This window comes from Tiliqua scincoides, chromosome 4 (assembly GCF_035046505.1).
Source record: "Tiliqua scincoides isolate rTilSci1 chromosome 4, rTilSci1.hap2, whole genome shotgun sequence".
Lineage (NCBI taxonomy): Eukaryota > Metazoa > Chordata > Lepidosauria > Squamata > Scincidae > Tiliqua > Tiliqua scincoides.
This window is the reverse complement of record NC_089824.1, coordinates 43,820,917-43,848,476: the sequence shown is the minus strand read 5'-3', so window position 1 is coordinate 43,848,476 and position 27,560 is coordinate 43,820,917. Positions and strand designations below refer to the sequence as shown.

At 43.8% G+C, this 27,560-nt stretch overlaps 1 protein-coding gene across 1 annotated transcript in view; it reads left to right on the top strand.

The window, feature by feature from the left end:
- The first annotated feature begins 3,685 nt into the window (after positions 1-3,685).
- The window catches only part of FAM110B (family with sequence similarity 110 member B), a 101,974-nt gene continuing 78,099 nt past the window's right edge, over positions 3,686-27,560 (top strand). The window contains exon 1 of the mRNA XM_066624993.1: positions 3,686-3,956. The gene's annotated coding sequence lies outside the window, so the exon portion shown is untranslated. The remainder of the gene's footprint in view (positions 3,957-27,560) is intronic.

The window sequence follows — 27,560 nt, the reverse complement described above, 5'->3', positions numbered from 1 at the left end:
CTCCCAGTGGTTTCATGTAGATATTAAATAGCATGGGGGGCACCCCACACCTCAAGGGCCAGGGTGTTGAACAGGCATCCCCCAGTACCCACCATCTGGGACCAATCCTCCAAGTAGGAGCGGAACCACCGCAAAACATTGCCCCCAGCTCGGCCAATCGGCCCAGAAGGATGCCATGGTCGATGGTATTGAAAGCTGCTGCGAGGTCCAGCAGGACCAACAGGGACGCACTTCCCCTGTCCAGTCCCCGGCGTAGGTCATCCACCAAGGCGACCAAGGTGATTTCAGTCCCAAAGCCCAACCTGAAACCAGATTGAAAAGGATCCAGATAATCTGCTTCATCCAAGACCCTCTGGAGCTGAGATGCCACTACCTGCTCAATTACCTTGCCCAGAAACAGGATGTTGGAGACTGGCCAGTAGTTGTCTAATACAGTGGAATCCAGAGAGGGCCTCTTCAGGCCCTATTGTAATATTGTAAATTACAATATAACAGTGCATTGCCAGTACAGAAAATCCATAATTGTGGTGCTGCCACAGAAAAGACTCTGCCTCTTGTTTTCACCCACCTGGCTTCAGTTATGGTCAGCATGTTTAGAGTCTCCTCAGATTATCTCAGGGGGAGCCACTATATATGGATCAAAGAAGAAAATAGGCTACAATGAGATAAGGAAGTGCTCTCAGGAAAGCAAGAAAGAAGGGATGGGGCAGTGGCCAGGGCAGGTAAGGAACAGCTTGCTATCCGCCCTGTCCTACCATCTGAAACAAGGACTGGCTGCTCTCATGACCGGGCTGCCTCCATGAGCACAAATCACATAGCAACTGGTCTGGGCTCTTCTCTCTTTGATATCAGGCAAATGGAAAATGACTGTGTATCTGTGTATTTGTGAAACTCTAGTGTAGAAATGTCTCCTTGAGAGCTCTGGTGGGCAACCAACTCTGTAAATGATGAGTAAGCAAGTGCAACTAACAAACGAGGAAGTATGATGCGGCTATGTTGACACACATGAGAGTATGAACAAGTGTGTGTGGGGAAGGCAGGGAACGTCTTGTATGCTTACTACAGAGCTGTTTACATGATAAATTTACCTGAATATTCCCAGCACAATCACTGTTAGTCTGTACCTGGATTATATGCAGGTTCAATCTGTGTGCAGTCTATAAAAATGACCTTAGGTACATACATACATTCATTCATTCACATGGAAATGTGTACCTGTGTACAGCAATACCTTGCACTTTTGTCTGCTTAGGGACCAGAGCATGGATGATAGTCAAAAATGAATGATTGTCAAAGTATAGCCTTATTGAGTTTGCACATATTTTTTTGGCCATTGAAAAATGTAAACCACTAACTATATAACTCAACCAAATGCGTGCAAAGCCTAAATAAAAGACAAATAAATATAAGAACATAGATGGACATCATGGAAGGTTGATTGAAATGGAATGAAAGAAAAAGCACATGGACGAAAATGTGAAATGTGGTTATAATTGAATAGGGTTGAAAGAGCAAAACGATGAACATCAAGCGGATGAAAGTCAAGGTATTGCTGTACATATATTCTGTGCCTGGGTACACTGTTACATATGTACAGTCTCTGGCTGTGAGACTTCCCCATCTTTTTCCTGGCCTGTTTATCTTTAAACTGAGCCAAGGACCTCTAAGATGAGAAGGGCAGGTCAAAGGCCATGCAGTGGCTTGTGTTTCGCTTGCTGCCTTTCCTGCTAACAAGCTCACATTCCAGTGTATGTAATTATAAAGAGATTCTCTGCCAAGTACATAATCAGACTTATTCTTATCAGTGAGATGGTCCAGATGTCTAAGGTCTGTTGTGACCACTTGTGCTCATTAATTAATATGAGTATGCCCTTATGTAATCCAGCTAGGTTGGCAGTAAACAGCTTAAAGCAGTGGTTCTCAAACTTTTTAGAGGCCCCAGAGGCTGTTGCTTGATTTATAAATGCCAAGGGGTGTTGCTAACAGTGATCCTCCCCCACAAGTAGCAGCTGGTTAACCCTTGATGCACATAACCTAATCTGCCTTGTCAGTTTTGTGACTTACCAAAAATGGGATCACAAGCCACTATTGAGTCCTGGACCCACAGTTTGGGAACAGCTGCTTTAAGGTATATAGGTATGTGATTTTACTTTATTTGTTTGGACCCCGCAATTGTTTGAAGTGAGTCGTATGTCATACATTGAGTCATATGGCAATTCATCTTCGATGGCTGAGCAACATGCAAATTATATATGAAAGCTATAAAGAAGATATAAGAGCACCTCCAGGTCTGCTGTACACTTGATGACGTGGGGCATGCCTGAAATGGTCTAGGTGGCCCAAGCTGACCTTCAGGTTTCTGGCCCATTTTGGAGTCCAGGCAGATTTAAAACGGGGTATGAAAAAATGGATCACCCGTCCCCAATCTAGCAACCAGCCCTAGTTATTTTCACCTTTGTTTTAATTCTAACCAGGAGACAAAGTTTGTTTTATCATTTTTTCACCATTGATGGTTTTAATGTGCCTTTCTCTTTCGAAAGCTTGGATCTTAGGGAGAAAAAAGGTACAACATTAAAAAAAAAAAAGTTCTACAACATATAAGACAATACACAGCACCAGAAATTTATTTATTTAGCCCAAGCTACAAAAACAGATTTAAGGCCAATGGAGATGAAGTCCTTTGCATTGTTACATAAAACTAGGTTCTGTTATTCGTGGGGTGAACTAACTTCTAGGTATGTGTGCACCATATGTGTGCATGTTTTGCACTCCTAGGGCTCAAGAGGAAAGTCCATTGAACTGAATGGGAGTTACTTCGGCATAATCAGGAGAAAGGGTCCACTCCTATCCAATTTTCCAGCACCAGTGCAGCAGTGCAGCCATAAGGGAACAAATGTTACCATATCTTGAGGAGTCTTCCCTGACTGCACCCCCAACACAGGAAGCAATGCATAACCCATTGGCAAAGCAGCATCAGCACAGGAAAATTGGTTAAGCTTGGGCCCTAAGGCTGCAATCCTATTCACACTTACCTGGGAGTTAGCCACATTGACCACAATGGGTAGACATGCATAGGCTTAGACTCTAAGGCTGCAATCCTTTCTACACTTTCCTGGTAGTAATCCCTATTGACTATAATGGAATTTACTTCTGAGTAGACATGCATAGGATTGGGCTCTGAGACTGCAATCCTTTCCACACTTACCTGGAAGTAAGCCCTATTGACTATAATGGGCCTGACTTCTGAGTAGATCTGCATGGGCTCAGGCTGTACGTTATCAGTTCTGCTGCAGGAAGGGTCCAGCCTGTGCACAGCTCCTGAAATTACACTAGGAGTCAGACCTACGGAGGGGGGTGGCTCATCTCCCCAGATCCACGCAGGGGGACAATCGCTGCCCTGCTGGCTGCTCCGCTGTGCCCAGACGGCTTGGGCCAAACTCTGCACATCCAGCCGGGAGGCGAGACTGGAGCCAGACCAGGGGCGGGGATTCGCTCTCCCAGCGCCGTCTGCCCGCCGCCCCCAGCCTATTGTGTGCCAGCAGCAGCCTCAGCATCCCCCGCTCCGCCCCTTCCCCACTTCATCGTGGAGCGAACCATCCAGCGCCGGGGGCGGGCGCGTCCTGGGAAACCACGTCCCCAGCCCTTCCTTCCTCCCTGCGAGCGGCAGGCAGGCAGCAGCTTGCGGCGGTCCGCTGGCTGCCTCGCGGGTCTCCCTCCGCCTCGGGAGAAGGAGCAGCCTCGGGGGCCGGGGGCCGCGTCCCCTCGACTCCCCTCTGCGCGGCCAGGCGGTGGGAAGGACGGAGCGGGGCGCCGCTAGCGGAGACTGGAGCAGCAGCCACTCGGTCGGGGAGAGTTTCATTCAATGCGCCGGGAGAGGCGGGCAGGCTGCGGGGCTGAGCGGTGCGGCTCCTGGTCCGCCGCTGCCCTCCCGCGCTGCAGGCTGCGCGCCGGGGCAGGTAAGGAGCAGCCGTCGGGGAACGCGGCCGCACAGCAGCTCTGTGGCCCCCTGGTCCTGGGCATCCACTGCACGGGCGCCGCTCCGCCCCTCCGCTCTCTCAGGGTCTGGGCCATCCCCGCCGCTTGCAGGCTCCGCAAGCACAGCCGCTCGAGCATCCAAGGCTGCCACCCCATGCGCACTTTCCTGGGAGTAGGTCCTGTGCAATGCAATGGGACTTGATTCCGAGTAGACACTCCAGGCATAACATTGTGCCATACGAGAGCCCAATCCTAGGCACGTTAACTCGGGAGTTAGTCCCAGTATAGTCAGTGGGGCTTGCTCCCAGGGAAGTGTGGATGGGGTTGGAGCCTCAGACCCCACACTGCACTGAATCCAGCCTACAGGAGCAGCAGCTGGGGGGGGGGGTTGCTTTGTGCATGCTCCAACTACCACCCCCCTCTGGTCTGTGCGTGTGTCTGTGTCCCCTAAGGGGGGTGGAATCCCTCGAGCCAGAAGGTGGGATTGTTGTGTTGGTGGTTCGCCCTGCCCCAGGAGGGAAGCACTCGGGAGAACTGCTGGAGGGGGAAGTTTTCCCTGGGCTTGATCGGGAAACGGAAAAGTGGTTTTGTGTTGCAGAGGGGGAGGATGGGGCGTCCCCTGGATGCATGCAGAGAAGGGGGGAGGAGAGACTGAGTCTGGTTTCCAGACATCCCAGTGATGGAAGTGATTCTGGGAGAACATAGAAGCATACGGTTGGATGCTCAGGACTTCTGGGCTACTTTTTCCTGGGGGAAATGGATGGAATCGGCTTTTGTTTGCTTCTTCTGTTCAGCGGATCATCCTGGTGTCCCTTCTCGCTGGCAGAGATGTTGCTAACCAGCACCTTCGTGCATCAGTCCAGTGCGCACGCATGGGGAAGACTGTGATCCTAGATCTTCCCCATCTAGGTCTGCGATTCTCCCCATCTGGGTCTTCCCCGGCTAGTCTGCGATCCTCAGCATGCTTGCTAGGAAGGCTGTCCCATCCAAGGCAGAGGGACAAAGGGGTAAACATGCATAGGACTGTACCGCAGTGGAAGTGATTTGAATACACCACCTCTGCTTGTTGAAAGCTGCTCACAACACATCTGCCTGTTGAAAGCTGCCCACAACACATCTGCCTTCCTTCCCTGTGAGGCTTGCTGTTCAGCCTATAGACATAGAGAACAAGATTGTATACCTTGGGGGGGGGAGAACATGTAGATGGGATTCTTTATTGGCAGCATCTCGCTCTGCTCCTGCTTCTCTCATTCTTTGTTAGGTAGAGTTTGTTTTAGTAGCCCTTTAAAACTACGTTTAAGATTACAATTGTATGGCCACACTTTCGTGCACCTGTTAGTTGGGAACTAGGATTGCAGTTCCCTCTTGGAGAATTATGTTAAGCTAGGATCTTAGAATCCTGGTGTTGGTGTGGATCCACAAGAAGATCAGTTCATGACAGATGTCTGTCAAACTTTGTGAATCCCTATCATTATAATTCAATCTCTAGTAAGGCTAGGAAAGACCTCAGACCCTGGATTAGAAAGACTGTCCAGTCTATATAAGCTTACGATTCACATTTCTTTTGAAGTTAACCCACTTTATTCAGTGGGACTTGCTCCAAGGAAAGTATGTGTGGGATTGCAGTTTCAGATTTTACATGCTCAGTGAAGAGCACCCGTGTGAACCCCAGTTCCATATGCTTGCCTGTTCTTATTTCAGTTCCTTGACATTAATTAAGACCACTTCTGTCCCATACCAGGGTAGTGTAGCATAGTGGTTAAGAGCATAAACGATGTTTGGAAAGATTCCTGCTTCAAGTCTCAGCTTGGTCATGAACCCATTGGGAAAGACACTTTCTCTTGAATTTCAACCTTTCCATGTGCATTGTGGGGAAAGTATTGAACTGCTTCACAGGGTGTTTGGAAGAATTTCTGGGAAAACTTTTTCTGTGATTAGCAAGAAGAAAATTCTTATTATTTAATTTACATTGGGTAAGTTTAGTTTAATGGGATTTGTGGGGGGGGGACCTGTGGGGGAAAATGGATTGTCATGTTCATTTTTAACAATCTACATATATAGCAGATTCAAAGATAGATACTGTGGGTCAGTGGCATAGCTAATGATCATGCAGCCTGGTGCTGAGCTCCAAATGATGCCCCAGAAGAGATGTCACAACAGAACATGACTTCCCACCCAGGCTCTTAAAAAAGTGAAAATTAAGTAAAAACCCACCTCCTCCCCTCAGCAGCTTCCTCCTCACTTGCTGAGCCACCTCCCCCCCCCCCGTCTAACTAAGGCATCTATCTGCTTCCTAAAGTCAAAAAAGGTTTTGTAGCCCCCCAAGACAAAATCAAATTTAATTAACTTAATAAATAAAAAATGTGCCCCTTATTGGTTAGAGACACTGTGCTGGGGTGAAGAGGGACAGTTATTCTCCCCCTGCTAAATGTAAGAGGAGCACCACTGAAAAATGTGCCTCTTTACCCTGTTAGCAGAAGTAACTGTATTAAGATACCTGGAAATGAGAGCTGACTCATATTAACAGCCTACTGGTTCCATACCGTGTCTTAATAACATCTCATTATGAGGGCACCAGGATGAGGTCTCTTGTTGTCTGGTGTGCTCCCTGGGGCATGTGGTGGGCCACTGTGAGATACAGGAAGCTGGACTAGATGGGCCTATGGCCTGATCCAGTGGGGCTGTTCTTATGTTCTCATTGGCTCTCAACACAATCAGTCTCATATGTCAATTTTGAGTTAAGGAAATCTACTTTTTGTTCCCTTAGGCAGTAATGTTTTCATTTTCTGGTTAATTGGCTATAACTTTTGGTAGAATACAGATATTCCAATGTGGTATATTTCATTGCATTCAGCATTAAGTTACCTTTCCAGTGATATATATCACTGGATGATGATGGTAACATGATGGTATTATCCTTGCATACCAGGATTTTCACAATTTTGACCACTAGTGTCAAACTCAGTTTTTTGCCTGCCCCGCCCCCAAGCTTGTAGCCTGGTGCAGTTACTACACCTTGTACTCCTTAGATACACCACTGCTGTGGTTGCAGGCCCAATTGTGCAGAGCAGTGGCTTAAAAATCTTGTCAGAGGGACTCTGGGTTTTCTCGGAAGCTTATAGTGAGTTCACAGTAATAGTGAATGAACTTTTTGGCAGACAATTTGTCTCCATTTATAGATCTTTCTTTCCAGTGCACACTCAGGAAATATTAACATGAGAGGAGATGACTGTAGAATCTAAAGGCCTGCACGCTATTTTCAAGAAAAGTGTCTGTAAGCTAGAACGGGATTAGAATGTTCTGTGAATCAGAATGTTCTGTAACAGAGATGTCCTGGAAGATGAGTTGAAATAGATAAGGATTTTCTGAAAGTAGAAAATTTGGAAACCACTGGTATAGTAAGTCTGTGACAATACTCACTCACACTGCGTATCTGTGGGGCACCTCTATAGAGAACCATTTCCAGCCGTTGTCCATGTGTGGTTTGTAACTTGTCAATTGGCCTTTTGTTCTTTCTAAGCAGCTTTGTGTCAATGGGAGTACAAATGCTTCAGTAATTTTTCATTAAGAGAAATTACATTATATAAGACCAAAACAACAAAGAGTCTTGTAGCACCTTAAATGCATAAAATAAGGATTTGTGGACTACTGTACCACTTCATCGAATGCAGACCCTTGCTTTAATCAACTCTTCTGGAGGTGTTATGAGTTCTTCACCAACGTGAGGTTATTCTGGGTCTGACACATGTCTGATGTAAGCTGTTCCGTCCTACATCCAGAGGTCATGCCTTGCTTAACTGGCTCTGAGGGCTCAATCCTAAAGATTGTGTGCTGGCTTACTGCCGGCATGCACTGTCACAAATGTGCCGTAAGGCATGTTTTGCAGGCCCTAGCTCCAGTGGAGTGCTAGTGCTAGCCCAATGCTGGCTGGCGCTGGACTAGCGCCGGTGGAGCGCTGGATCTCTGCCACTTGGCGGTCACATGGACCACTGGGAAGCAGAGAGGTGGGTGAGGGGAGGCAGGCAGGGAGGAGGCATGCCAGCAGGAGAGAGGCGGAATTGGCTCCACTGAATCTTGAGCCTCTATGTCGGGCTGTCTGCCTGTCACGGAGGCTCTAAATTCTACGCTGACCCTCAGGTCGTCATAGAATGGAATAGCCCCATTGCGGGGCTACTCACTTTACCCGGGGAAAGAAGACGAAAACCCCTTCTCCCGAGGAGGCAGCAGTGGCTGCCTGGGGCATGCTGGATGAAGCGGCAGCCATTTTTGGCGCTGCTATAGCCCCGTTCACCAGGCAGTTTGGGACTGGGATGTAAATCAGTAGTGTATACATGATTGTTGAAATGGCTTTACAAAGGAGCTAATGTGTGCAGATAGAACAACATGAACCCAGAAATATTACATATTTATGACTTGATTTTTAGGATGTCTTTATGTGCCTGATTTTCTTATGATGAATGGATAAACACAAGACTCCTTCCTGTAGGCTAGGCTTCTGTTCTCTTGCAAATCTGGTGCACATCTGTCACAACAATACGTGAAATGAGGCTACCTTTTTTTTTTTTTTTTTTTTTTTAAAGGCTGCTAACTGGTCAGATATCAAAGGCATACTTGCTTTCTTTACTGGGGAGATGCAGTGGAGGAAAATGACAGAAAAATTACATAACAATTTATTTTTATTTTGTCCCCTGTTAGTTAAAGGATATTTGTATTAGTGATATAAAACCTGTTGATCGATTGACTATTTGATTACAGTCAAATACTCTGTGAAATCAAGAACTCCCTGTTGAAGTATCTGCGTACTTAAAGAAAAAATCAAATCATGGTCTCTCCTGATAGGAAATGGAGGATTGAGAGATTGCATCTGCCCCCTGGTTTAAATTTTGGGTTCAGAGCCTCATAGTGGATGTTGCAAAAGTTTGAAAGGATATAAAAAGAGCAAACAGCTTGGCTAGAGCTAGCAAAGAACAAAGTAAGAAAAGGAAGACTTCTCAGCTGCTAAAACAATGTGACATGTAATCCCAGCAGTTCAATCAATACAGTTTGCTCCTTCATCGTAGTGGAAAGGGTTGTGCTGTTCTAATTCAGTGGGAAAAATTTGTGTGTGTGTTAACACAACACGTGTGTTGTGGCATGTGCTAAATGGAATTGATCAGTTTGAAGACTCAGCCATTCAAAAGCCAGAAATAGTCTCAAGAGCTCCATCATTGGGAAGGTGATAACTTTGTATCTCTGTATTCAAGATGAGAAAAAATGCCTAAGAACTGTGCAATAGCTTCAGTATAGACCACAGCTGTGATACAAGGACATCTGCAAGAGTGATCTGAAGGCCTTAGGAGTGGACCTCCACAGGTGGGAAACCCTGGCCTCTGAGCGGCCCGCCTGGAGGCAGGCTGTGCAGCATGGCCTTTCCCAGTTTGAAGAGATACTTGGCCAACAGTCTGAGGCTAAGAGGCAAAGAAGGAAGGCCCATAGCCAGGGAGACAGACCAGGGACACACTACACTTGCTCCCAGTGTGGAAGGGATTGTCACTCCCGGATTGGCCTTTTCAACCACACTAGACACTGTGCCAGAACCACCATCCAGAGCACGATACCATAGTCTTCCGAGACTGAAGGTTGCCAACAACAATAATTTCATATAATTTAAATTAACGTAACACTATTGATTTTCCTTAACTTGGCTTGGAATTAAATTTCATTAGTAAGAGTTAACTAATTTGTTTTCTTTTTGTGGTATCAGTCTAATGTTTATACTTGAGATAAAAGAACCATGATGTGATATTTGACCAATCCATTGGCCAAACAGAAGCGCTCTCCCTTATATTTACTCTACCTTGGGTTGGATACTAATTTATGGTCCCTCCCTCTCATGGAAGGATGTCTTCTGTGAAAGGAAAATATCTGCTGAGGAAGCACTAAGTTTGTTTCCAGCACGATATTATATATTCAGAAATAGGTTTCTGTAATATGACAATCATTTTTGTTTTTATGTTGATCAAGGACAGTCATTGATCAACTATAGTAATTAATTGTATAGGAAATAATTTTTGAAGGAAATTAAGAAAATATTGTAGAGATGAAGCATAATGTTGAAAATACAGGAACATAAAGTCTTATATAGAAGATATTTATATATTTTTGTATATATAATTATTCTTTGTTTAAAATGCTATGCTCTGTTTCTTCTAGACACATATAATGTACACTTTTTTTCTGTTGATGCAGAGAGTAGAAGTGGTAGAAGTCTCTTGAAAGTTTAAGTTCATGATTTCTCTTGAACAAATGTAAGCATGCTATCTAGTATATCTAGTACATATATCGGAATAGGAATGTTTATTATAGATTTTCTGTATGGTGGTTGTTGTGAAAATACAAGTAATCATATAGTGTGACTACTAATAGGTTTGACACTTAAAATTTTTGTGTGACCATACTGACAAGATGAATGGCATCTGTATGTGCACTCTTGGAAAAGAAAGCTGACTGATCTGTTTTTCCATAATTCATAAATCTGGAGAAGGAAGAATTGGTTTAATCCATTTTCTGCTCAGATTGCAATCCTACACACTTTCCTGGTAGTAAGCCCCATTGAACTCAATGAAACTCACTTCTGGATAGACATGCATAGGATTGGGCTGGAAGTGATGCTGTCCCTATTAGGATACAGTTTTGTAAATTGTCACATCAGTGAATGTCAGTCAGTTTAACCCTCTGGAATGGGTGGGATTCATTAATAGGCTTGACTTCTAATAATAATAATATAATATACAGTATTTATATACCGCCTTTCTTGGTCTTTATTCAAGACTTTATTCAAGGCGGTTTACATAGGCAGGCTTATTAAATCCACACAGGGATTTTTACAAATTGAAAGAAGGTTCTTTCTTTCAAGAACCACTACATTCAAGGTGTTACACTCCGATCTGGTTTAACATTCTGGCCTCCATCCTCCCACGCTCCGAGCAGATGGAACAGCTCAGCTGCAGCTTGCCAGCTGCTTCAAGGTCGCACGGTGCCGGTGGCCTCGAACTGGCGACCTTGTGGATGTTAATCTTCAGGCAAATGGAGGCTCTACCCTCTAGACCAGACCTCCTGCCCATGACCATGCCATGCAGTTCATGTCTAAGTTATAAGATTGGAAGTTGCCAGAATTTTGTGGTTTTACGTAGATTTGAAGGAAAACTTTGTTCAGATAAGTGGAGTGTGATGTCAGGATTGTCCAGAAATACGTGATTGTATAAATGACTGACAATGTATATTTACTTTGATCTGAACCTTCAAAATATTTGCCAGTAATTAATCTGGACCTGTCACTTCTGACATTACAACTTTTGAACACTGTTCAGGCCAAACATTTTTTCCCTAGGGGAGCAATAAAAAACCACATGTTACAGTACACAAGCAAGTAATATGTTTAACCACTGTGTTTACAAATCTTCTAAAGCCTATGGACAAAAGTTAGATACGTTAGAATAAAATGTAAGTCTTTCAGTTCTATCTCATTTTTTTTAATCCCTATGTGCAAGAGCTTTCTCCTGTAGAGATCTCTTGGAGTTCTGGATCCCGTTCAAGCAACTGAAACAGTGTTTGTTCACGTAAATGAAAATGGTGCACTTGGTGAAAGATATGCACTTCTTGATGTACATGTGGGTTACATTCTCTGAAATCAATTCATATATTTAAAATGCATAAATTAAAACTATTTTTCCCATAGCAATCAATATAAATACTTTACATTAGGGGAAAAGTATTTGTCATGACTCATTGAACACTCATGCTGATGACTGGTGACTTCTGGTTGCCCAAGATGGCATAGGCAACACAGTATGGAACAATGTCACTCCCTAACACCTCTCCACTAAGTTCATTGCAAGTGGTATGCTGAGGTGTGGGCAAACCAGCCTGAAAGCTTGAGAGAGAATGTTATGGGGTGGAACTGCAGAGGAAGAAAGCACGGGAGGGCACTTGGATCTCATAGAAGCTCATATGGGAGGGTGAGGCAACTTTTGCTCATTGACTGGGAATTTTCAGGACTAACAAACAGATATTTCCTAGCCATTTAGTACTAGGTGTTTACTGGCCATTTATTTGTTGGTTTGTTGATGTGTGTCGATGTGTTGAAAGACAAAATAAAGAGTATTCTCTTTAGCTCCAGTCCTGGTGTAAGAGTATGCACTAGGAAATTTGATATGGACTTTCATCTGATCCCCAGTTGAGGAGGAGATACCCAGCTGAGGAGGGAGGCTATGGGAAGTGGGAGTGGCTACTGGTGTTTATGGCTGAGAAAACAACACGAAATGCTGTTAAGGAAACTAAGTGGCAGCTCCGTGAATGTGTTTTCTTTCTTGTTTTTTTATCTTTTGGCTTTAGAGGAGACTTCCCCCGTCCCACAGGAAGCTTCCATTGCCAACCAATTAGCAACCAATTAGCAGCTAATTAAGCACATTATTGCAAAAATTGTCAGCGTAAACTAGACCTGGTATTAATTTGCAAATTGTGCTATTTTAGCAATGTGTAATTCCAGACCATGTTAATCAAGAGGTGCTTGTATATACAGGTCGTGCCTCATTATCTACTGGGATTCTATTTCAGAACCCCTGGTGGATTAAAAAAAACCAGTGGATATCAAATCAGTGGAAAAATAGCTTTGAAGACCCACTTCAGGGTTTTTTGCTCTTCCGTTGTTGCCCCAGAATGCTTTGGTCTAGACACTATAACTCATTCAGCCACTAGATGGGAAATTATTTCGTTAGAGTCCATAATTCACTCCATCTAGTGGCTGAATGTGGTATATTATCTAGTGGTATTGGTCTACCAGTGGTTCTCAAACTTTTAGCACTGGGAACCACTTTTTAGAGTGAGAATCTGTCAGGACCCACCAGAAGTGATGTCGTGACTGGAAATCGATGGTACAGATCAATGGTAAGTCCACACCTGGAGTATTTTGTCCAGTTCTGGTCGCCACATCTCCAAAAAGACATAGTGGAAATGGAAAAGGTGCAAAAGAGAGCAACTAAGATGATTACTGGGCTGGGGCACCTTCCTTATGAGGAAAGGCTATGGCGTTTGGGCCTCTTCAGCCTAGAAAAGAGACGCCTGAGGGGGGACATGATCGAGACATACAAAATTATGCAGGGGATGGACAGAGTGGATAGAGAGATGCTCTTTACACTCTCACAAAACAACTGAACCAGGGGACATCCACTAAAATTGAGTGTTGGGAGAGTTAGAACAGACAAAAGAAAATATTTCTTTACTCAGCGTGTGGTCGGTCTGTGGAACTCCTTGCCACAGGATGTGGTGATGGCGTCTAGCCTGGAGGCCTTTAAAAGGGGATTGGACAAGTTTCTGGAGGAAAAATCCATTACGGGGTACAAGCCATGATGTGTATGCGCAACCTCCTGATTTTAGAAATGGGTTATGTCAGAATGCCAGATGCAAGGGAGGGCACCAGGATGAGGTCTCTTGTTATCTGGTGTGCTCCCTGGGGCATTTGGTGGGCCGCTGTGAGATACAGGAAGCTGGACTAGATGGGCCTATGGCCTGATCCAGTGGGGCTGTTCTTATGTTCTTATAAATGACATCATCAAGCAAGAAAATTTTAAAACAATTTAGGCTGCAGTCCTACCCACACTTACTCAGGAGTGGCTCTCCTTGAACTTGTGCCAGCAAAATAGATAGCACAGGTCTGAGGACACCTAAACAACATATCAACACCTTATTGTAGCTTTTTACTCCTGCAGTTGATTATTTTCATGACTACTTTCTGCCATGGTAACAACTGCTTTTACTGATGATAAAGATCATTGCTGATTTTGTATGTAGCTATGTGAAGGGACAAATGATGTGTGTGCATTAGACTCTAGCAAACGCTTGCCAGTGGTAGGTATTTACAGGGATGTGCTGAAGATCACCGAGTACTGAGTTCCAGGTATGTCATTAACCATGGCACAGTTTCCTTTCTTTGTCAGGATACGCAATGGCTGTGTACCAGGCAGGTGGTTTTCAATGCAAGTTATGACTCAGTGTCATTGCTGATGGAATTTCACCCAATCCTAAGTGCATATTATACTGCTGGAACATGCATTCTGCTGGCATAACATGCTTTGCAACTGTAGCAAACACAGCTCCACTGGAGAGTGTGTCCTGACTACCACCAAAAACTGTATGTGACCAGGTATGTGCAGTGATGGACACTAGACACCTATGTAAGGGTATTCCCTTACCCTGAGGAGACCTCTTGAGACAGAAACTACCCCGTGCGATATAGTGGTAGCCATGTTAGCATTACTATATTATCATGTGGGGAGTTATAGTGGACTGGGTTACTGGTGTCCGTGTGTTTAAAACTAACCTTGTGCAGAGGGTTCTGACATTGGAAGCTCTTTCTGTTTGTGGAAGCAGCGTTGTGTGAGAGAAGGTGTCCTTGTGAGAGTTCAGTGATCCTTCAGCAGCAGGAGAAATTTATGATGATGATGTGTAGTGCTAAAGATGGTGGCAGTTTCAGCTTCTGGGGGGATGGACAGACCTGGGGCAAAAGTCCTGTGAGGGCTCCCCAACGAATGCCTGAATGCTTTGGAAAGAGCACGTATGTGTCAGGTATTTTCCCTCAAGCCCAGGAACCAGGCAGCAGACAGATGCAAATTCTTCTGCATGCTGCCACCCACAGCTATGGTGACAACAGTGAAGTGGACTCTTGGCTGTGTCTTGATGGTAGCAGCTGGGAAAGCCAATAGTGTAGTAAGCAGATGGCAACTTTCCTTCATTACTGCAACTGTAATTATAGGTGGCACTGTAAAGACATTCTGGGGTCGCCTGCTGACATGTTTCTCACTGCCTCTGTGTAAGTCAACTGGTGCCCAGGGGTAATCAGGTCATGATGGGAAGCAAGCCATATCAGCATAAGCCTCCCTGTGAACCTGAACCCTGACTTACTGGGTATGCAATTCTCCTACCTCAGGTGCTGGCCAGGCATGGTTGTGGGCCCTTAGCTGAAGGTTAGGATACAACGCTGTGATTGTATTGGACTGAAAAGTATATCCACGTCCGGGAAAAGTGTTTGAAGTTACTTGAAGACTTTCTTTATCTGTTTTTCTGAACTCCACACAATGAAGACCTAACCTTGTTTTTAATCATAAAAGTTCATCACTTTCTTCAGCGCAAGTTCTTGGTGACTTGATAGCAGACTTCACTTTTACAATAACTTGTGCCACAGACTGAGGTCCGCTTCTTGGCGTGAAGCAGGTGGCGATACCATTCTTTGTGCTCGGTGAGGTAATTGTTTGTTAACAATAGCGTACTAAATTGAAAAGAGCAAGCTGCTTGAAAAGCTTTTTGTGATCCATTGTAAACTATGGGCCTTAAATAAAATTCTTGGGCTAGTGCAGTGGCCTTTAAATCAGTTCATGAAGCATTCTCTGAATGCAACTCTCTGCTCTATAGTTCTTGCTTTTTGCAAAGGCCACCCTTGCTTTATCTTCAAAAATCATTCCTTGCAAAAGGGTCATAATTGAAAGACAACTGTTGCAGAAAAAAGTGCATAATTCTTTGTACAATTTCTGAAGAAAAATCATGGATAAAACGTTCTTGTCAAGGGTGGGTAGTCATCTATGGCATGCTGATGTAGCTGCACTTTCTGTTGTTGATATGCCAGTGACTTGGATTTTCCAAAAACTGTTGATTTGGAAAATTTCTGGTGTCCGAGATCAAGGCCACTGCACTGATCTGATTTTAGCATGTTTGATTTACTTAGTAAATTAAACTAAGAAAGGTACCCTGTGTTTTTATGTGCTATATAAATAGTGTAAGTTAAGTGGCCAAAAGGAGATGAAACCCCTGATTAGTTAAAAAAAAATATATTAATGAAGTGAATTTAATACGGTTCCAGTTCTGTTCAAATAAATTCAAAACTTTACTTGAAATATATTTTTATTGGAGTACTTTTAAATGTTTTTAGCTATGGTAGCTGAATAATAGGGACTTCCTTTAAAATGACTGGATTACAAAAATGTTGAAGACATTGACAACGGTTAATGTACTCATTTTAGCTCTCTCAGAGAGCTATGCAGAAGAATGCCTGATTTCGGACTTGCTGGTGGCCTCTCCCAGGAACCTTGTCTGCCCTTCTGCACTCAAAAGTGACCATCTTGATTACCTCACCCATCCAACTGTAATTCCCAAGCCAAGACTGGCTCTCCTGAGAAGACTTGCACATTCTTATGCATGGTTCAATGGTCAATGCTGAGGGCAGGGCAGTGTTGGGAGAGGCCCTGGGGTCAGCTGAAACTACTGTAGATGAAACCTCCTGTGCCAGCAATACGTGATGGGAAGTACTTTCCTTCTGACAGCCAGCATTGGAATGCCACCCTCCTTAGAGAAGGGGAAGAAACCTGAAGGCAAGAGGGCAGCTGGGATGGGGATAGGGCAGGAAGAGGCAGAGAAGACGGTGAGCAATACAGCTTCAAAAAATTGGGAGCTGATGATGAGGAAAAGGGAACATGAACTACTGGAGGGCTGGGCTGACTGTCCGCCTCTCCAGGGCAGAGGAGACCATCAGTTCATAGGGAAGAAGCTCCCAGGTGAAGAGTGCTATAAGTCCCTCCTCACCTCAGTCTGTGAGGTTCATCTGGGACTCCAGCACCAGCCGTGTTTGATTGAAAGAGGGAGCAAGTGGGAAAGTGTCTCTTGCTGTCACCTTAGTGGCCATCAGCTGGATAATGTAAGTGTGTATGATAGTCACCTAGGGGAAAAAAATTAACGGAACTTACCCGATTTGACTGGTATTTTTATCCATTTCTTAATTTTATTGAACTATACCTTTTGCAAAATGGAAAACTTTCCACAGAAAAATATTGCAGTGGGACGTTTGCCATTACAATAAACTTTCTGTTTCTCATCCCTGCTGAAACCACCAGATGTATTTATGTGGAAAATTGAAGAGCAGTTGCCTCTGTATGTTGGCAGTCTTTAAGTATAGCAAGTTCTTAAGAGTTTTAAGTTGTTGTCTTTGCGTTGTGCTTTTCGGTTGATGTGATCCTCTTTGGAAACCAAAAGGCAGGGAAAAAATCTCAGAAATAAATAAAAACAAATATATTACAGATTTATAAGATTTTTCTGTCTTGCTTTGTGTTCATCCAGAGCTTGGCTTTAAAGTGATGGAAGGATAGCTCATTTTTATTATGGTAATCATGACTATTATGGTAATCATGTTCATGTGTCTCCTTACTTAGCTCCTGACCAATTTTAATGTGCTGTGCTCTCTCTTTTGGGGCATTTCTGTATTTAACAATCCTTAGTTTTCATTGGGCAATCAATGTATTAAATGTAAATCTGCTGTGTCATTAGTACCTTAGTGTTTGACTAAATACACAGGTGTGCATCACTTAACAACGGGCATGTTCTCCAATATCTGTTAGGTGATTAGGTTGTTAAGTTAACATTGAGCCCTATCTAGTGCCTTTGTTGTGTAAACAGACACTCCTTGCAAGAAACTAGCTGGCTGCACAGGCTACTGGAAACCGAATGCCTCTTCTTTGCATTAAGAGCCTCTTTGTTGTGTAAACGGACATGCCACTGCAGGCTATGGCATTCCTGACTGTCTCATTAAAAGCATCTTTATTGTGCTCTGTATATGCTATCCATCATTAAGCGGAAGGTTGTTAAGTGGCACATGCCTGCACATAGAATGAGCTTTCAGTGATTAAATTGTGGATTAGCCAAATTTTTTCTTTCTTTGGAAACAGGGTTAGTGTGTTTTTCATAGAATTCCTTGTACCCTTATTACATTTCTGTAAATCAGATTGGACTGATTTTGATTTTTTATGTTACATAGCTAATCTATTACACATGTCAAATGGCAAAATAGCTAGGAAATCTCCCTTGCAACAGTTATGTTCAAAGTTGTTCTTGAGTAGACCTTTAATGTATCTTGTAGTGCAGTCCTATGCCTGTCTACTCAGAAATATGCCCTGTTCAATAGGACTTACACCCAGGTAAGTGTGTAATAGGATTTGATAGAGTAAATGGGATTTACTCTAAGCCTGGAGAGTAAATCCCATTGAATTTAATAGGCCTTAATTTTGTATAGACATAGGATTGTGTTGCTGGGTGGATTCTCAATTTGAGTTATAGTATGAATGTGAAGTACAGCAATATCTTATACTTCTGTCTGGTTAGAGACCAGAGCAAGGGCGTAAGTCAAAAATGGGTGAATGTTCAAAACCTAATTTAGCTTGCAAATTTATTTTGGCTGGTGAAAAACATAAATAATGAAGTATATAACACATACAAGTGTGCATGAAACTAAATAAACATAAGAACATTAACAAATGTTGTGGAAGTTTGGCTGAAATCTGATGAAAGAGGAAAGCGCATAGATGAAATTTGAAATGTGGTTATAATTGAAAATGTGTAAGGCAGATGTTTGTCCTAACATGTAGATTAGCAAAAGGTGTGCACTGCATAAAGTTTAAAGATGTGTCCCTATTGACAAGCATTTATCTTGGTATGTGCTTATTGGCAATGTGTTGGCTGCACCGAAGTATATTTCCAAACAGTTTGTTGCATTAATATACTGTGAAAATTACAGGGGGTAACTTATTACAGGGCAATAATCTAGAGGGTGTCTCAAAAACATGTACATACACTGAGCAGCCCAATCCTGAGTTGCCCAGCGTGCAAGGCTGCCATGGCGCCAAAATGGCTACTGCGGCATCCAATGCATGCTGCACAGCCCATGGTGGTTCCTTGGGGGAAGGGACATTTGTCCCCTTTCCCCAGGTAAGGGAAGTAGCACTGCAAAGTGGATACTCAATTCTGCAGCAGCTTTTGAGCCGGTGCAGATCAAGGAGTCCTGTGTTGGGCTGCGCGGTCTCCCCCCACACCTCCATTCACCTCTTTGCCGTCTGGGTGAGTGCTGAGTGGCAGAACATGGGCTCAGTGCCAGAGCTGACCCAGTGTTGGCGAGCGGTGGGTGAGCTCCAGCAGCGGGCCTGCGATAATATAGAGGGCTCATAAACGAGCCTTACGACACATTTGCAACAGTGTACACTGGCAGTAAACCAGCACACTGGATCAGCCCTTAATGAGCTCTAATTCAGGGTTTCTCAACCAGTGGTACGGGTGGTACTTGAGGTGGTGTCCGGTGGTGCTTGCAGGAGTCCTGGACACTTGCCACCTGGCAGCAAGACTAGGAACACAATGTAACACACAGCAGTAGGAGACTTGGCTCAGCGAGCAGAGCTCCAAAGCGTGCTTTTCTGTGCTCATAAAAGTCCTTCCGTTCATCCTGAGCTTCTTACTGGTGTTTGTTGCATTGCATCTGGCTTCCCATCTCAGAAGTAACTGGTGATGATGTCTTTGTCAGTTACTTCTGGTGGTACTTTGACTAGGTGGGCTATGTGAAGTGGTACAGCAGAGGACTAACTTTGAGAAACACTCCTCTCATTCATACATACGTCATTGTGGAAAACCTGCCACACTTGAACATCTAAGTAAGGGGAGCCGTTGAAGAGATGTGTAGAACCATCTCAGCGCATACACTGGTAGATGTCTGCAGATCTCTTTGTTAATGATATCAGCATTGTATAGATACCAGTGGGGACCGTTTCGAGCAGTGCCAGATCTAATTCATTAATTAAGCAATTAATTAACTGGGTCGAGCAACTGCTTCTGTGTATTCCATATGCAATATATGCCATAGGCAGTATATGTGTAAATTGTAGCATAATAAATTTGACACTACAAAGTGTGTGTAAGTTTTCTTGAGATTCCCTGTATATTAAGGCCCAAGCTTTGATAAATAAAATTCAGATTTTTATATATATAGGAATCTCAGTAGGGGGCTGAAGCAAGTCATACTGTGCTTGGGATGCTTATGTGTAGTTTTGATTAAATTTTTACAACGGTAAAGGAAACAGAAAGAGAATAAATCAAATGGCAAAGTGACTTTGAAAATAAATCTTTGTAGCTTAGCTTGCATTAAAGAAAACAAGATCTTAACTGAAAGTACAAAATAATGCTGAGTTCTCTTTAAAATGATGCTACACATAATCAGGAAGAGTAGATATTCTTTTAGTTTGGTGCTTGTTAGTGTCCCTTTAATATATTTCAGTTTGTAGTATAATATGTTGCTTTTTTAAAAACACAGAGTCTCTTTCTGTCTTGTAGCTAGGAAAAAAATATCTAGGTCAAGAGATTCTGTCTTATTAATAACTTAGGGCTCTGTTCAACAGAAATTATCCACAGCAGCTGCCTAGCCCTCCCAATATCTGAGCCATTGTTCAGGATAAAATGTCCCTTTCCACTGACCTTTTTTTTTTTTTTTTTTTTTTTTTAACTTTGTAGACTTCAAGCTTCTTGGTTAGAGTGTGTGGTGTGGTTCTTTGTATTTTGATGCAGTCTGTCTTGTAGGAATCAAAGTATTTAAGCTTTGTTTGTATTGAAAATTTTCCATTGCAGTGGCATACCTGGAGAAGGGTCAGTGGGGACAAATCCCCCGAGTGGTATTCTGGGGCGCACCGCAGCACCGCCATCCCACGGTGCGCATTTGTCACATGTTCCGGGTGAGGGGGAGGCATTTGTGTTCCTGGATCCTAGACAGCAGAGGAGCCAGGATTGTTGGTGTCCCCAGAGCATGTTTACTTAGAAGTTAGTCCCCTTGTTTTCAGTGAAATTAAGACCCAAATCCTAACCAACTTTCCCACTGGCATAGCAGTGCCAGTGGGTCATGTGCTGCATCCTGCAGTTGGGTGGCACTTACGGAGGCCTCCTCAAAGTAAGGAAATGCTTGTTCCCTTACCTCGGAGCTGCATTGCCCTTATGTCGGTGCTGGAAAGTGGTTTAGGATTGCATCCTAAAGCACCATATATTCTCTGCATCATAACAGTGTTGTGTCAACTCATGCTTCGGGATCATCTCAGGTGTTGTGACAACTCATACTGATGACATGTGTCATCATTGTTCCCACCAGATGAACACCAAATTGTAGGTCTCTCAAATGGAATTAGCACCTTCGTTTCCACAATGCTGACTTTCTTTTGGAAAGGTTCTGTCGGGGCCCCTCCCAGATGCCCTGACCCCCGACTTACCTGGGAGCAGGCACCCCATGCCCAGGGTTGGGAGGCTTCACTGCCCCCAAAGGGGGAAAAGCAGGGTGGCTCACCTCAACCAGCCAGAGGGGGCTGGCAGGGCAAACAAGGAACACAGAAGGAAACAAGCCAGGAACAGGAAAGGCCTTTTCTGCCCCACCTGGAGGAAGGGGAGGGGCCAAAGGGGGCAGGCTTGCTCCATAAAACAGGGAGGCCAGGGATGAGAGGCAGTCAGTGTGAAGCAGGGAGCTGTGAGGTCAACAGCTCCTGCTCCTAGGCCAGGTTTGGCAGCTCTGCTAGGGAGGAGGATAAGGGTGCTGGAACCCCCTCTCCCTCCAGCCAATCTGAGGCCTCCCTGGGGAGGAACAAGCCTGTTCCAGGTCCCTCCAGGGGAAGTTCCCTACAGGTTCATGCAATTTGCTCAAACTGTGTGGCACCATTATTTACATGTACATTCTTTCAGTGTGGGTTGGGACCTCACCACATATACTGTGATGTTGCAGAATATATGTGTGAAGGATCTTCTAACCTTGGAAGCTTGCATATGATTACCGATTTATGATCCTCAGTATTTTTTATCAGCAATCTAAATCTTTTCTTTGTATTATATATATTTAAAAAAGATTATATATATTTAAAAAAGAAAAATAAATCCCACTCATGAGAGTTTCTCCATATACAGTAAATGGGCTTTTAGGCAGTATAAGAAAAGTCCTGCTTTAGTGGAGGAAAATTTAAAGAGAAATCATGAAGACTTCAACATGCTTATGGAATTAACTGCTATCCGTTTGTAAGAGATTGGCATGCTTCCTTGGAGCTTGTCCATACAAAATGAAGTTTTAGCTCTAATGAAGCATCTTCTGTCTTCCCAAAACTTACGAATTTATATGCTTTCTAAACTAGGCATATGAGCTGGGGATATGAAGGGAGAGAAATGTTTCATCTGGAGAACCAATTGCATGTCAGCTCTCTGAGCTCAAGTCTCTTGTTTTGTGTAGAACTTGGAGCGCAGTTCTAACTCCTTACTTCAGCGCTTTCCAGCACTGACATAAGGGCAATGCAGCTCTGAGGTAAGGGAACAAACATTCCCTTGCTTTGAGGAAGACTCCGTGAGTGACACCCAACTGCAGGACACAGCACACGTCCCATTGGTACCGCTGTGCCAGTGCTGGAAAGCACTGACGTAAGGGGTTAGGATTGCACCTTTGAATGATTAACTTTCAGCACAGCTGTCATAAGTGTTTGTGACACACCTGAAGGGGGGAGGGGCTGTGGCTTAACTATGGCATTGAAACAAGCATCTACGCTTTATATTCCTGGGTGATGATAGGCAATTGGATTGGATCATATTCTGTATTTATTAGAGCAGGGGTGCCCAAACCCCGGCCCTGGGGCCACATGCGGCCCTCGAGGCCTCTCAATGTGGCCCTCAGGGAGCCCCCAGTCTCCAATGAGCCTCTCGCCCTCTGGAGATTTGTTGGAGCCTACACTGGCCCCACGCAACTACTTTCAGCATAAGGACAACTGTTTGACCTCTCGCGTGAGCTGTGGGATGAGGGCTCCCTCCACTGCTTGTTGTTTCACATCTGTGATGCAGCAGCGGCAGCAAAGGAAGGACCGGCCTTGCTTTTTTAGGCCTTTTATAGGCCTTGCGCTATTGCAAGACCTTCATTCATTCATATAAGTTCAACTTTAATATATTCATTTATGTATACTTATGTAAATGTATTCAAATTTTAAATGTAAATTAATTCTTTTTTCCCCCCGGCCCCCGACACAGTGTCAGACAGATGTTGTGGCCCTCCTGTCAAAAACTTTGGACACTCTTGTATTAGAGTATAGCAATTTGTTAGACTCTGTAGCGGTTGGTCTGCATGATGGTCTGGCAGGGATGTGTATGGATAAGTAGGAGATACTGCAAAGATGTGAAGATATTCTAAAAGTTACTGCTTGCCTCTCCTGAACAGCTTCTTGTCTTGGCATCTTATGGGCCTATAAACTTGGGTTTGGGCAACCTAGGTGATGTGACTCATTGGAATCCCTGTAAGATAGCTCTGATTAGCCTCTAGCTATATAATTTTTTGTGAAAGTTACCTGAACTGAGCTGTGTGTGTGTCTGCTCAGGTTGGATATCTGGTCTTGGTATAAGTTCTGTCATTGGGACAACTGGGGGTAATGAGGTAAGTGAGCTGCCTCTCGGCTGCTGTTGTCAGTGTGGGGAGATGTGACCAGTTATAGAACGTGTCTGTTCTGTTTTTGACAAGATGTCAATATGTTTTTGTTCTCCTACTTCTTTTCCTGTACAAATGTTGGGCAGTACAGGCTGAGTCTCATTATTCGTGAGTGTTCCATTCTGAGAACTCACGTGGATGGCAAAAATCTCATTAAAGCAAATCCATTTTTTAAAAAGTCCCTTTTCTAGGCAATTTAAAAACAACCTTTGTGATGTAAGACAGAGTCATTAGGCAGACAATCCGTCTCTCTCTAATCAGTCTCTCTCTAGGTCGGTGATTTTCAACCTTTTTCATCTCATGACACACTGGCAAGGCACTAAAATGGTCAAGGCATACCATCAGTTTTTTGACAATTGACAAGGCACACTGTGCTGCCAATGGGGGGGGGCAGACATCCCCCAATGGCCCTACTAATAAATGACCCTCTCCCAAATTCCTGCGGCACACCTGGGGACCATTCAAGACACACCAGTGTGCCACAGCACAGTGGTTGAAAATAGCTGCTCTAGGTGCTTAGAAAGGCTTCACTCAGAGCCAGTGACCCCTGTCTTCCCCAATGCAAAGTGATGATCTTTCTTTCACATGCTCAGGGGGAAGGGAGGGGTCGCTTGCATTGGAGTGAAGCTGTTTTAAGTGCCTGGTGAGAGAATGATTGATGGATTGTCAGCAGGACGCCCTCTCTCACATTGACGCTATTGTTAAATGACTTTTTCCCTTTAATTTAAAGGACGCTTCTCATTGTGTTGAGATATAAACTTAGGCGAAAAATCCATGGATAATTTGGTTATACCTGTAATGTTTCTGCTGTATTATAAAATGTCTCAGTCAGGATAACCTCTGTGTTCACAACAGTGCTCTGTTGTAGTCGTGTTGTAGTAGCTCACTTCCCAGGAGCATGTACTTAGATATATGACCCTTAGTTATGCTGAGCAGGCAGCTTTCTCTGAAAGTTACTGTATACGTTAGTTTCACATTGCTAATATTAACACCAGTTTTGGAAAAAGCATCACCTGAATATTATGTGCAAATGGCTCCCAGAATGCTGTCCAAAAGGTGGTAAATCGGGAGACAACTAAGCAATCTGCTAATTATTTGGAGAGCTTGGAGTTGTAATCTAGAACCACTGGGCAAAACTTGACAAGATGTTAATCCTGTCATTGGCCCTGTGTGTGTGTTCAAGTTGAAATACTAGTCATGGAGTGGAGGACGGGATTGGAAGTGGGAGTGTTGCAAGGGGAACTTTAAAAAAGTCTTTACACTGTGCCATGGTCCCCCTCTTCTCCCCCCCCCCAATATGCTATTCTTACTGTACCTGCTGCTTTCCTTTGAAGCTGAACTGCATTGGCATCAAAGACAGCTCTTCTCTTCAGAGGCAAATAGCAACCATGAGAAGAGGGCAATTTCATCAGGACCATGCCACAGGGGTGAGGAGTTAAAAGCTAACCCCCCCTTGCAGTATTTCTGGTCCTGATCATGTATCTCCCTTGTAAAAACAAACAGGATGACGGGATGAACAAAGCATCTAGCTTGGCCTACAGTTTAGTAAGTCTTAAGTTCTCTTCTGACTTGCTGAGAAATCGCAGCTCTCTTGACTTTTAACGATTATGTAGCATAAGAGTGCTTATAGGTTGGGTTTAAGCTATTTTTGTAATTGTAAAATTATGAATAAAAGGATCAGTTGAGATCCCTTGCACACTGTGGTGATGCTCCCTGCAAAACTTAGTGCTTTGCAAACCCTCTAGCTATGCCACTGGCCACAACATACATACTGGGTCATAGGAACCATATTCACCTCAGAGCTTTGTTTATTATTTATCAATTAGGGGGAAAAAATTAACAAAAGCTAGGAGGCGAAAGAGCTAGAGGAGACGAACTGGGGTACTTCTGAAATCTATATTTTCTGCTTGGGCCCAGGTCTTGTTGTTCTTTTCCAGAAATAAAAAATTTGATGTATTGGAGTTGGAACTGTGAAGATTTGGGGAAGGGAAAAAATTCTGCTTTGGGGATGAGCAAGCAAGTGCAGGGTGCCTGCTCTTTCCGTCCCAAGCATATAGTATGTTGTAACAAAACAGATCTTGGCACTAGTCCTGAAACTTGTTTCCTCCAATCATCTGTAACAAATTCACATTCCCTTCAATTAGCTACTTATGGAAATTGCTTAAATGTGTTTGGATCATAAAATATTTTTTCCTTCATAGTTGATGCCTATAGCAAAATTCTATAGCTCAGCAGTTCTCAAACTCACAGGGGGTTTGAGACCGCAAGCAAGTCTTAGTGCGGGCAGAGAGAAGGCAGCAACACAGTCTGCAGGATTGTGTCACTTCCCTGGTCACAGGGTTTTTAAAAAAAACTTACCCCTATCCACAGCCTCCTGGGGGTGCAGAGAGCCCCACAGAGCCCTTTGCAAGGCTCCTTGCACCTCAAATGATAAAAAAAATGCAATTGCCACCCAGAAGTGGGTCACAATTGCGGGGTTTTATAATTTTTTTTGAGGCATGGGGAGCCTTGCAGAGGGGCTGCATTCACCTCCAGGGGGTCTGCTGTGGGCAGGGTAAGTTTTAATAAAGCCCCTGTGACCTCGACAGCAACATGATCCTGTGGATTATGTTGCTGCCTTCCCCCTTCTCCACCCCTTACAGTTCCAGTGGCGCTTGTTTTCAAGCTGGTGGGTTGTGATCCACCTGTATGAAAACCACTGCTATAGCCTATGAATTTCTTTTGTGTGTGTGTGTGGGGGGGGGGGGTTGCTTTACTTTTAAAAAGAGACTGTTGGACTAATGCTTGAAAGACCCCACATGATTTTAAATGTGTAGTGATAGAGATTTAAACATGGTTTAAACTGGTTTATGGTTCCAGCCCTGACTAGAAAATTATTTTACCCTTCTAAGGCGAAGGTTTCTTGGCCTGCAAATGCAACTTTGGCCACATGTGTGTGTTTAGCTGAAATACCTGTTGCAAGGAGGGAAAATTATAGGGATTGTGGTGTGCAGAGGGAGCATTTAGCCCATTTCTTTCTGGCTGTAGTGCTGATAAAAATTCACCACCTCTGCTATTGCTGTCCCTGGTAGAGATGCAACCAAGGAACCTTCTTCCTGGAGCTGTAGCAGCTTTTGAGAGGAGATTGTCAGGAGTGCTTTAGCATAATAGGAAAGGGTTAAACGTCCTGTCTCCACATGCATGATTCCAGTCTTGATCACTTTTCCACATCCAGGTTCTGTTTTAAGCTACAGCATAGCCTCAGGACGTAATGTGTAGTTTGAATCTTGGAATATTTTTAACTTTGGAGTTGATGTCCATGAGTAAACAATGTCCATGAGTCAAGGTCTTTTAATTATTGGAAATTGTGGCTTTTTTATGCGTCTGCCCACTTTGTTACTGATTGCAGCGGATATATGATTTTAATGATATTTGTTTGGTTTTTGAATGTGATGTTTTAATATTTTATTGTTTTTGATGAGATGTTTAATATTTTCTTATTGTGAATTTGTATTTGTAACATTTACAAATGTTATGTATGTTTATGTTTGTAAACATATGTTTATGTTTGTAAAACCAGTGGTTTGTAAACCACTTTGAGTGTTCTTCAGTGAGATAAAGCAAAGTATAAATTTAGTAAATAAATAAGGAGTTTAGGCTATATACATATTTCTCTGTTATCAACCCCATATCATGAGTCAAAGCAACCCATCCTGCAATATTGTATCATAGCATCGGCAATGAAAATTTTGGTCCATTCATTTCCCCTGTAAAAGTCTGCTAAAGATCTGGCTCTGTGTCAGAGATAGGTGTTGTCATCAAACGGTTAGAAATGACGTCACCAGTAATTTCTTAGACTACAGGCGTGCCCCCCTGATCTGTGGGGGTTCTGTTCCAGAACCCTCTGCGAATTGCTGAAACCACGTATACATGCAAACACCCGTCCTTGCAGTCCAAGGGACCACCTTCCCTCTGGATACTAGGGGAGCTCCAGGGCTTCCCTGGGCCTCCCAATACCTTTTAAGGAACTTAAAAATTTCACTTCTGGTTTCTCCGAGAAAGTGGAAGTCAAATTTTTTCAGCTTCATAGCTCAGTCTGAACTTGACAGAGGCTGGGAACAGATTGCTGATCTCAGAAGCCCCTCCAGAGGTGCATGCTGGGGGGCTGGACCCAATCTGCAGATAAGTGAATCCACAGATACGGGATCTGCGGTTATGGCGTCCTCCCCCCACATCCATGCTGAACCACTCAGTGAGGGACAGGGCTGAACACAGTGTGCAGTAA